Here is an 11,029-nt window from a genome sequence, read left to right as displayed (position 1 = left end):
AGATGTGAAGAGAGGAGAAAGAAATTAAGCAATCCCTCCTTGCCTGTCATTGATGGTAAATTTTTATATTAACAGAAATGAATCATATCACCCTGTTAACTAAAATCTCTCAATGGCTTCCTATTGTATTAAGACAAAAGTTGAGCTTTTCCCATGATACCCAGGGAGGGGACCATACAGCGTTGTTTTTGCATTCCTGTGGTAACTTAAAGGGAAACTTTCACCATGTCCAGAGCCCTTGATATCTTACAAATGAAGGTGGAGGTTGTCCTCAAATTTCTTGCAGCAGGAATCCACTTAGGTGACACCAACCTTGACTTCCTAATGTAACAGTACATTTACAAAAGGAAAAGTGGTGGTATCTATGTCATAAATCTGAAGAGAACCTGGGAGAAGCTTCTGCTGGCAGCTGGTGCCATTGTTGCCATTGAAAACCCAGCTGATGTCAGTGTCTTATCATCCAGGAATACTGGCCAGCGAGCCGTGCTGAAGTTTGCTGCTGCTACTGGAACCATTCCTATTGCTGGCTGCTTCACTTCTGGAACCTTCACTAACCAGAGCCAGGCAGCTTTCTGAGAGCTGAGATTTCTGGTGGTTACTGATCCCAAGGCTGACCACCAGCCTGTCACAGAGGCGTCTTATGTTAACTTGCTTACCATCTCTCTGTGTAACACAGACTCTCCTCTGCCCTATGTGGACATTGGCATTCCTTGCAACAAGGGAGCTCACTCGGTGGCTCTAATGTGATGGATGCTGGCCAGGGAAGTTCTGCACACGCATGGCACAATTTCCCATGAACAGCCATGGGAGGTCATGCCTGATCTTTACTTCCATAGCGGTCCTGAAGAGATTTAAGAGGAAGAGCAGGCTGTTGCAGAAAAGGCTGTGACAAGGAGGGATTTCAGGGTGAATGTACAGCTCCAGCTCCTGAGTTCACTGATACTCAACCTCAAGTGGCAGACTGTTCTGAAGGTGTGCGGGTGCCCTCTGTGCCTACTCAGCAGTTCCCTACTGAAGACTGGAGCTCAGCCTACTACTGAAGACTGGTCTGCAGCTCCCACTGCTCAGGCCACTGAATGGGTAGGAAAAACTGAGTGGTCTTAAGCTGTTCTTCTACAGAAGCAAACAAAATGGAAAGAAGGTTGACGAAAAATAGTTTGTAAAAACAAACAAAAAAGGCAAGAGTTGAATTATTTACCACATCCTCTAATTTATTCTGTATCTGGTGTCCCTACCTATTTAAACTTTCTAAGCATCAGTTTCTTCATCTCTAAAATATTGATAAAAACATTACCTCCTAGAATTCATGTAAGGATCAAATGAGATAATCCGAATTGTATCTGGCAATAGAAAGCACACAGTAAATGTTAGATGATGATGTTGCTATTATTATTATCTCTTCTACATTTTCCCATGCTTTTTCATCTCCTTTCACTGTGGTTTATTTACTCACACTGGCCTCTGAAAACTGTTAGAATAGGTCAAGTTCTCTTCTGCTTATGGATTTTGAACTTTCTGTTCTTTGCCATGCTCTTGATCCAACAGGCTCCTCAGCCTTTACATTTCAATTTATATTGTCACTTGTAGACTCCACTAACGTGTCCCCCTGTCCCTGCTCATCTCCATCATAGTACTTTGTTTGCATCATTGGGCATTTAACTATCTGAAATTATTTCACTTATTTGAGAGCTTACTTGATTTACTGTATGTCTGTTTAGTAGAATTAGGTTTCAAGAGGCAGGGAGCATTTGCCCTGAATTGCCCACTGCTATATCCAATATATTTAGAGCAATACTTTCTACATAGGAGTTATTTAGCAAATATTTACTGAATGAGTTAATAAATTCCAAATAAACTGGAAGTTCTAATTATAATGAAGTCCAGTAAAATGTTTTTAAAAGGGTTGAATACCAAAAAATACACAAATAGGTAAAACAACCTCAAAGTTTTGCCTTTCTTGCTGAAGGACTGATCAAAAGGTGGATTGCAGGGGGGCGTGGGTGGCTCAGTTGGTTGTGTCCGACTTCAGCTCAGGTCATGATCTCACGGTCTGTGAGTTCGAGCCCCACGTCGGGCTCTGTGCTGACAGCTCAGAGCTGGAGCCTGCTTCAGATTCTGTGTCTCCCTCTCTCTTCCCACCCCCCCTTGCTCACACTCTGTCTGTCTCTCTCCCAAAAATAAATAAACATTAAAAAAAAGTGGATTTCACAAGTGGATGAATTGTCATTTAGACAAAAGCTCACCCACAGTATCCAGGTTCTGATTTTAGAGATTTTAAATAATTAATATTAGAAGACATTCAATTAATTATTTCTTACTAGGCAGTTTGATAGATGTTGAGACTATGCAGAAAGAATGAGAAACCACAAGGGGATTCTGATATAACTGATGGAAATCAGTTAAAGATGTAAAATATAAGGTAGCCTTGTCTTAGGCAGTAAAGTACCTAATGAGTGCTGTGGAAATGACAAACCAAAAGATTTAACTTTCCAACAAACACTGAGCACTTGAACAGGACCTAAGGTCATGAGGCCTCCGATAAAGTCAGAGGAAGAAAATACTGGAAGAAGAGTGTTAGCAATCATTTGTATGATACAAGAAGGATTATCAGTTCCTTTATTTACTATTTATCTACTATTAAAGCTGACCAAAGTAAACACTTCCTGTTGGAGGGGAAGCGTCAAAAACCAACGGAGTGCTTTGGCTCGCATCACCTAATAGAGTTGGCAATACTCTCTACCAGGTACTTATTGAGAATATGTTTTGTAAAATATTCTATGATTAAAATGTTATTTTCATTATATAATGTTCCATGATTTATAGTGCTTTCATATAAATTATCTACATTAATTCACAGTCAGTTAAGAAGGTCATCATTTTCTAGATAAAAAAATGGTAAGCCATTTTCAAGGTCATTGGTTAGTACATTGCAGACCTATGAGAGTGACCTAGAATATTAGGCACTAATTCAGTGATCTTTTACTATCCCACATCTGCCTTCCAGTTAGTGGTAGTGAATATTCATTTCACTTCAAATATTATAGGTACCTCTGTTCAGAATGAATGTTATCAGTCATAGCGTTTGCTTAGGTGATATTATCTTGTATTTTCAGACCAGTTAAGCTGTCAGTATAGCAGAAACATTGTCTTCAAATTTTACAAAATTTCTTAAAAGGAATATGGAAGAAAAAAATGAATTTAACCTCTGCAGAAATATTTGTGATCAGAAGTTGAAATGCTAGAAATCCAGCCTTTCAGTTTTCACTAATTAAAAAAGTGTGAGGGCATGAATGCTAAATGAAAACTATGAATTTTATGAGGAAAGATAATTCAGGACTGTCATGTTACAGAATCAGCCTATAAGAAATTGAGTTGGTGTTAAGAGTATAATTACATAATACAAAGGAATTATGCTATTTGAGTTTTTTGTTTTCTTTTTGTTTTTTCCTTTTGGAACAGCTCAAGAGCTTAAAATTTCTGTTTTGTTTTTGTTTTTGTTTTTACCACCTAGGATATTTACACATTGAATTTCACCAAAGTTTTCACTTGTACCAATCTTAAGGGTTATGTTTTGGTCAACACATTTGTATTGTTATTATAAAGCAAATTCCATTATTTTCCATAATCTATAAAACCAAAGAATTTTGGAAATGTTAACGTAGAGGAAAATATACCAAATGGCAAATTCTATCAGCCAAGATATGAAGATACAAAATAATCACAAATAGATACCGCTTTAATCGAATAGGGAGTTGTCACAAATATTTATATTGCTGGTGACATTTATTACCTCACAGTTTTCTAAAAATTATTACAGTATCTTTTTTACAAAAAAAAAAAAATAGAAAAAACTGAAAAACTGACACATGCAACTTTCTTCACTGAATATTATTTTAATACTAATGTGAACATTTTGTTTTATGTACAAACACTTTTCTTTAGGGTGCATTAAAAAAAAACGAAGAATTCTGTATCTGTTTCACTGGTGATGACAAGTATGTTAATTGCTTGCAGATAACATCTGTTCTAGTGAAATCAAGATGCAGAGGCTGTGTTGGATCTGTGGTGCTAGCAGCTTTCTAAAGCTTTGTCTGGGAGACCCACTGCATGCATTTCAGACTCTCTGGGCAGCTGGAGGGCTTTTGAGCATTTTTGAGAACTTTCCAGCAACTGAAATAAAATCTGCCAGGAATCCTGGGTCATCGAAATGTCTCCTTTTGAGCAGTGGACTCACCTTTGAAGCTCCAAGATATCCACTGACCATGACGCCTGAGTGTGCTCTGGCTGCAGCAAGTTCAGGGTGAGCTGCCGACCGCCTGCATGCAAGATCAGGCCTCTGACTTCCTTCTCTGTTTACAGAGCAGGGTGAAGGGCCTCTCTGGGGGGAATAGCAAGAGCCTGGTCAATATAATGTCAGATATAAAAGGCCCTTATGCTCAACAGGCCACGTTTACAATTTTACAGGGTTCATGGACTACAATTGCTTACCAGATGTGCTAGCCATGGCTTACCAGAGATGGCTAACCATGGCATCATGATGGCTCTGGTCCCAACCTTTTCCAGCCTCTGTTTATTTGTATCTCCTTTAAGCTATGGGTTTGTGTACACTCTGATATACTGTTCCTAACAGAGCCAATACTACTCACCTGTGAATCAGTCATGATGCACCTACTCCAGTGAGCCCGGAGTATCCAGAAGCATATTCATTATTTGCAGACCCAGCTGACTATATATATTAATAGGGGATTTTATGGGGTCTACAGGTAGGCTTACAGTGGTGTAGTTCAAGAAATTTTTTTAAAAATCTATATTTGCTACAGGTTATATAGTTGAGAAAAACTCAAACCAGAGAGATGGAAGGAAATGTGAAGTCAGTTAGCACATGAAATACCTGAGAAAAAGATCAAAGGTGAAATCCCATGAATATGAAAAGTGAATGCAGAGAGAATAGAGACTACATATGAATGTTTTACTATAGCAGCAAATTTTATTTTTAAAATTTCACTCAAAAATTTAATTGCTTACTGCCAATATGAGTTTTTAAATATATTTTCACTGTGTTTTTTACACAACACTTGCATGAAAGCTAATGATCTAGTAGCTTAAAATAAATGCAGTCTGACTTTGTAATCTAGGAGAAATAAGCCCTTTTCACCAGTTCATCTGAGGACACTTCCTATGTAATAAACAACATTACAGCAAAGTCATGATGGAAAGTATATTTCCTCAGCTGAAGAAACACTCCACTCTTTCAGGTTTTCCTGACATTTCTCTGAACTCCCAGGAGGTTAAAAAAAAGTACCCTTACCAACTTGGAGGCACTGTATAAAATATATCTGTTAAAAGAAAGAATAGACATAAGTATCAATAAGGTTAATAATTATGTTCTCAGGACTGTAGTTCCAGAACACTACTGAACAAATATTTAAATTGATTGACCGAGAGGGGGATTACATGGTTTTTGTCAGCACAGATGGTAGCAAAGAAATCAGCTTCTGCTGACTGGTTTTGGTAGTCTACTTTCTATACTTTGCAACAAAAGTGAGTTTCATTCTTCCAAACTGATCCAGCATCAAACTATAACCTCCAGGATCCAAGACTGTATTCATAAAAATTAACAGAAAGTTTGATTTTTCAAGGAGTCATTTTTAAAACTTGGGTGGGACTTATTTGAACTTAGTGTTTTAAAACACTTCAGAAGCCTGATTTATAAATATATCTATATGTTTTTACAAAAACAGATACAGATCACACATAAATATACACGCACATACATGGTCATAGACATTTACCTTTTACTTTTTGTTGGGTGATAGCAATCTTATATAAAACACAGTTGGTAGTTTTCTGAAGAATATATTTATTTGTATTTTTCTGTGTAGAATACCTCAAAATGATGCAAAGGTTCATCAATACTGCACCAAGCTGCACTTGGGATTCTTGCCATCATCATTCTGTGTTGCTAGTTATCGTTTCTCTACTTGTTAATAAGATCAAGAGAAACTATGAGGTTTTTCTAAAGACAGTCATTTTCAATAGCAGGAGAGCAATTACTTTGCCCATTTGTACTATTATTTGCTGATGGCTTTTCAGTGGTTATATTAGATAATATTTTCTCTCCCTATCAATCACCAAAATTTTTCTGAAATTTTACTACTTCTTGAGAAAGAGAGTAAGAGCAGGAATAATTAGATAACAATTTAAGATAGGCTACATTTATGAAATATTCCATGTTGGAATAATTGGCTAATATAAGATGTTTGCTTTATATCTGGATAAAATTATCCTTGTTTTTCCTTATCAACATAGGCGAGTAAAAGTTTAGAGTTGATATTTTTGTGCAAGAATGACTTTAAAGAAAGAAGTAAATTGCCAAAAATTTCAAACCATCAAACTAAATTGAAGCATAAAAATTTTAAAAAGGTAAATATTGACAATATGTTTAATCATTGAAATGATCAACAATAGATATTTTTAAATTAATAGTAATAGATGAATTGAGTTGGGAAGGTCATGCTACTGAAACTAAAACAGTTATAGATATCTATTTATCTTAAAAATACAAAGAAAAAATATCAATGTGTTTGAGTATAAATCAGGTTATAATCTGATTTTAAAAATCCTTTGGGCTAAGAGATCTTTTTTGATAATTTGATTACTGTTCTCAGCTCCTTAAAGTGAGCCAATTGAAATTACTTTTAAGAAATCACTCATTTCAGACTTTTAAAATTAAAAAATGTCATTTTGAAAAGATATACTTTCATTTTAAAGATGGCACTTATAAACATAATTCATTTCTTAAAACTAATTGTAACCTTTTGTCTTCTAGAATTATATAGGTTAGCAGGTCTCATCATGCATGTTAATCCTGTCAAAGTAGCCTCTATTTCTCCTTTGTAGAACTTATCCCTTTTCGAAGTAATAAATTACTTGCTCAAACAGTGCTTTCCTAGTAGACATTGAGCACCACGAGGAGAAAGACCTGGGTTGTCTTATCAGTGAATCTGTAGTTCCTGGTACAGAGTAGACATTTCAATTACTATTTGTTAAGGAAAGGAAGAAGGGAGAGGGAGATAGAGGTAGAAATTGAGGGAAAAAGATCATCTGTGAATATTACTTGTTAGATAAGTTTGATCTCAGGGATGCTGTCATCTATCAAGAGAAGGAAAGAGGTGCCATTTTCTTTTGAAATCTGATGTGAAAGGCAGGACAGGAGAGACAGGAGAAAAAAAAAAGTTCAGAGCATAACACAAAACTGGAAAAGAAAAACCAGGCTGAAATACTTTAAAGGAAGAAACACAAATGTCAAAGCAGGTTAAACTCAAGAATAGATATATTTCATTACCACCAAGGCAAAACTAACTTCATGATAAAAATAAATTAAATAGTGGCTTAGATCAGTGGTACTCAAAGAGTGGTCCATAGGACAGTGTGGGCCCAGTTTCACCTGTCTGTGAGATTAATACAAAATGAAAGAATAAGCATTTAGAATTGTTTAAACTGAGCCACCCAGGCACTTCCTCTTGTGTCAGTTTTAATAAGGACAGTGAGTCTCAGATTTTCTGGTGTTATTGACTGAAATGAGAAAACTCTTACTCCTCTTCTGAGAATACTAAGCTGGCAGGCTCATGCTGCTGAGTAGCAGGTAACTCTGTTGTTAACTGCTGGCTTTTGAAAGGGTTCAATAAGCAACATCCTTTCCTCCAGCTGAGTTCAGAACCACATAAAAGACAAACACAGAAATCAGACAGAAGCAAATGAAAGAGCCACCAGTTTTAGCTCTGGCCATATGATTTTCTAGCACTCCCAAGTGGAACTTTTCTGACAAAAAAAATGGAGTCAACCTACCACATAAGAGAGAGCAAATGGTCATTCTTTCTGACACAGGCAGATCTCAGGAGAAAGGAGAGAGGGGAAGCAGAGTAAGTACAAATCTTTCTCCTCAAATCACCAACTAGATAACTACCTCCTGTTTCCTTTGGGAAAAATAGTGAGTGGGTAGAGAAAGATAAGCAGTCTTAGTTTGGATGTCCCAAGACTTGAACCCTTAAGGTCTGGGGAAAGAAATACCTCCCCAACATGAACTATGTACCCTAAATTTTCTTCTACTTTTATTTTATACATAAATATGTCTAAGAAATATTGTGTATTGTCATTGTGCTTGTAAGTTTATTTTTTAGCCCTATAAATTTAATTACCTAAAATGAGCATAGTGGATTGCATATTTTTATACACTGGGATTCTGATACTAATTTTTCATTCTTTCTCAAAAAGAAACTATGAAAGATTTCTTAGTTCTGGCCAAAATAATATTCTGAATTAGGTTTAATGGTGTTCTTTCCTTGAATTTCTCAATTTTATCTCACTCATTTTTCTGTACCTCCTTCTATTATTTTTTTTAAATAATTTTGTTAAATTATAAATCGCATACCATATAATTCACCCACTTAAAGTGTACAATTTAATGCTTTTTAGTATATTCACTCACACATATGTGCAATCATCACCACAGTCAACTTGAGAAACTTTTCATGACATTAAAAAGAAACACTCTATCCTTGAGATACCATCCCTCATCTCTCCACCTCATTCCCCTTCCTAAGCAATCTAATCTACTTTGTGTTTCTTTAGACTTCCTTATTCTGGCTATTTCATACACAATATGTGTTTTTTTTTGTGACTGGCTTATTTCACAAGGTTTTTAAGGTTCACCCATGTTGTAGCACAAATCATTACTTCATTTTTATGCTTAATAATATTCCATTGTATGGACACAGCACATTTTTTGTATCCATCATCAGTTGATGGATATGTAGGTTGTTTCCACCATTTGACTATTTAGTCATTATGACTAATGCTGCTATAAATATTCATGTCTCAAGTGTTTCTCCTATAGACAGTATGTACTTAGATTAGGGTTTTTTAGAATTTATTTTTAATTTTTTTTTAATTTTTTAGGGAGAGAGAATGTGCACAAGCAGGGGAGAAGGCAGGGGGAGAGAGAGAGAGAGAGAGAGAGAATCTTTTTTTTTGGGGGGGAGGAAAAGGGAGGGACAGGAAGCATGAGCAGAGGAGGGGCAGAGGGAGAGAGAGGGGGAAAGAGAGAAACCCAAGCAGGCTTCACACTGTCAGCACAGAACCCAACACTGGACTCAACCTCACAACCATGAGATCATGACCTGAGCTGAAATCAAGAGTCAGACACTCAACCAACTAAGATACCCAGGTGCCCCAAGAGAGAGAGGATGTTAAGCAGGCTCCATGTTGAGAGATGTGAGGCTTGATCCCATGACCCTAGGATCATGAGCTGAGCCCAAATCAAGAGTCAGACACACCTGTGCCATCCAGGGACCCCAACGTGTTTTTTAAAAATTTTTTTAAATGACAGTCTCTGAATTTTTATTTTATTGTTTAATTCATTCACACTTAATGTTATTACTGATATGGTTGGATTTACATCTTCCATTTTACTTTTGGTTTTCTATGTATCTCATGACTTTTTGTTCCTTTATTTCACTTTACTGCTTTCTTTTGTTTTAAGTATTTTCCAAAGAAGCATTTAAACTTATTTAATGATTTTTTACTGTATCTATTTATCTATCTATATCTGTCTATTTATCTATATATGTACATATACACACACATATATTACTGGTTGTTCCAGGGCTTACCATATATATCTTAACTTACAGAATTAGCTTTAGCTTTATACTGGCTTGATTCCAGTAAGATCTAGAAACATATGACTCTTATAAAACTATTCTATTTCTCCCTCTTTTCTGGTATTATTGTTACATCTATAATGTTATATATTACATCAGTAATTATTACAAATCCAATAGTATGTAGTTAAGTTCAATTCAGCTTTGTTCCTATCTGCCTCCATTGTGCTGTTATTGGCAAACATATCACATTTTAATGTTATAGGTCCAATATTACATTTATTTACATAAATTTATAGGCCCAATATACATACTATTGTATACAATTACTTTTTAAATCTGTTAAGAGAAGAAAGGGGAAAAATATTTTTTTATCTTCTCTTTCATAATTATATAATTAGGGATTTTTAAGTTTTTAAGCAGAGCTATTCAGAGATGAGGCAACTCATGTCTCCATATTCATTTTACTTATGCTGGTCTTGAAAAAAAAACAACTAACGAATGTGTAGACACATCACACACCTAAAATATTCCCAAGCATGCATTTTCTTGTTCACTTTTATTCACCACTCAACTCTCATCACCTCTACTCCATATCCCTTCCAAACTTTAATCTGGTTGCTCTCTTGAGGTGGCATTAGTCAAGCATATTCTGTACCTCACTAGTTGCTGTGCTCCTTGGTGTGAACAGGGCCTCGTGTCTAGTGCAATCAAGGTTTACAGCTGACGAGCTCATTTGGACCCTGCTTCATTTGGTCCCCTTCCAGCTAAGTTCTTGGCTTACTTCACTTTGGTGGTTGAGAAATTACAGAGACTGTAACATTTATCCTTCCTTATCTTACCTGCCTCTTCATATATCTTACTGACTAAGACATGTTCTTCTGATTTAGTACATTTTATTGCTATTAAAATAACAAAAAAAATCGAAATATGCCTAATCACGTTATTATAACTTTCTTTTACACAGTTTCTAATGAAGCATATTTTAAAACAGTATTGCAAAACAAAATAAAATTTACTTCTGGACAATATTATCTATCACTAAGTAGAATGACAGAGGAATAATTATCATCATCACAATATTATTATACATCATTTTATGTGTTTAAATGCTTTCTCTGGCCCAGTCTCTTTGTTAAGTAATGCATAAACATTCTCAGAACAGCCTTGTAATTTAGGTATTATTATTATCCTATAGATGAGAATACTGAGATTTAGGGATATTAAATACCTTCCAAGTGTTACAAATCAAGTCAGAGGTACAGCCAGGATGTATAAATTCCTATGGAATCATACAGATAAGAAAACCAACTCTGCCTATTAGGAATAAAAGTTTTGGAAAACAGTCCTTAAAAGAGGTAACATCT

The 11,029-nt window shown here is 35.7% G+C and overlaps 1 pseudogene; it reads left to right on the top strand.

Annotated features, from left to right (window-relative positions):
* Positions 1-225: 225 nt before the first annotated feature.
* LOC122219165 lies at positions 226-1,104 on the top strand (annotated as a pseudogene).
* The last annotated feature ends 9,925 nt before the right edge of the window (positions 1,105-11,029 follow it).

This window comes from Panthera leo, chromosome B2 (genome assembly GCF_018350215.1).
Source record: "Panthera leo isolate Ple1 chromosome B2, P.leo_Ple1_pat1.1, whole genome shotgun sequence".
Taxonomy (NCBI): domain Eukaryota; kingdom Metazoa; phylum Chordata; class Mammalia; order Carnivora; family Felidae; genus Panthera; species Panthera leo.
This window is presented reverse-complemented; position numbering and strand designations above follow the sequence as displayed.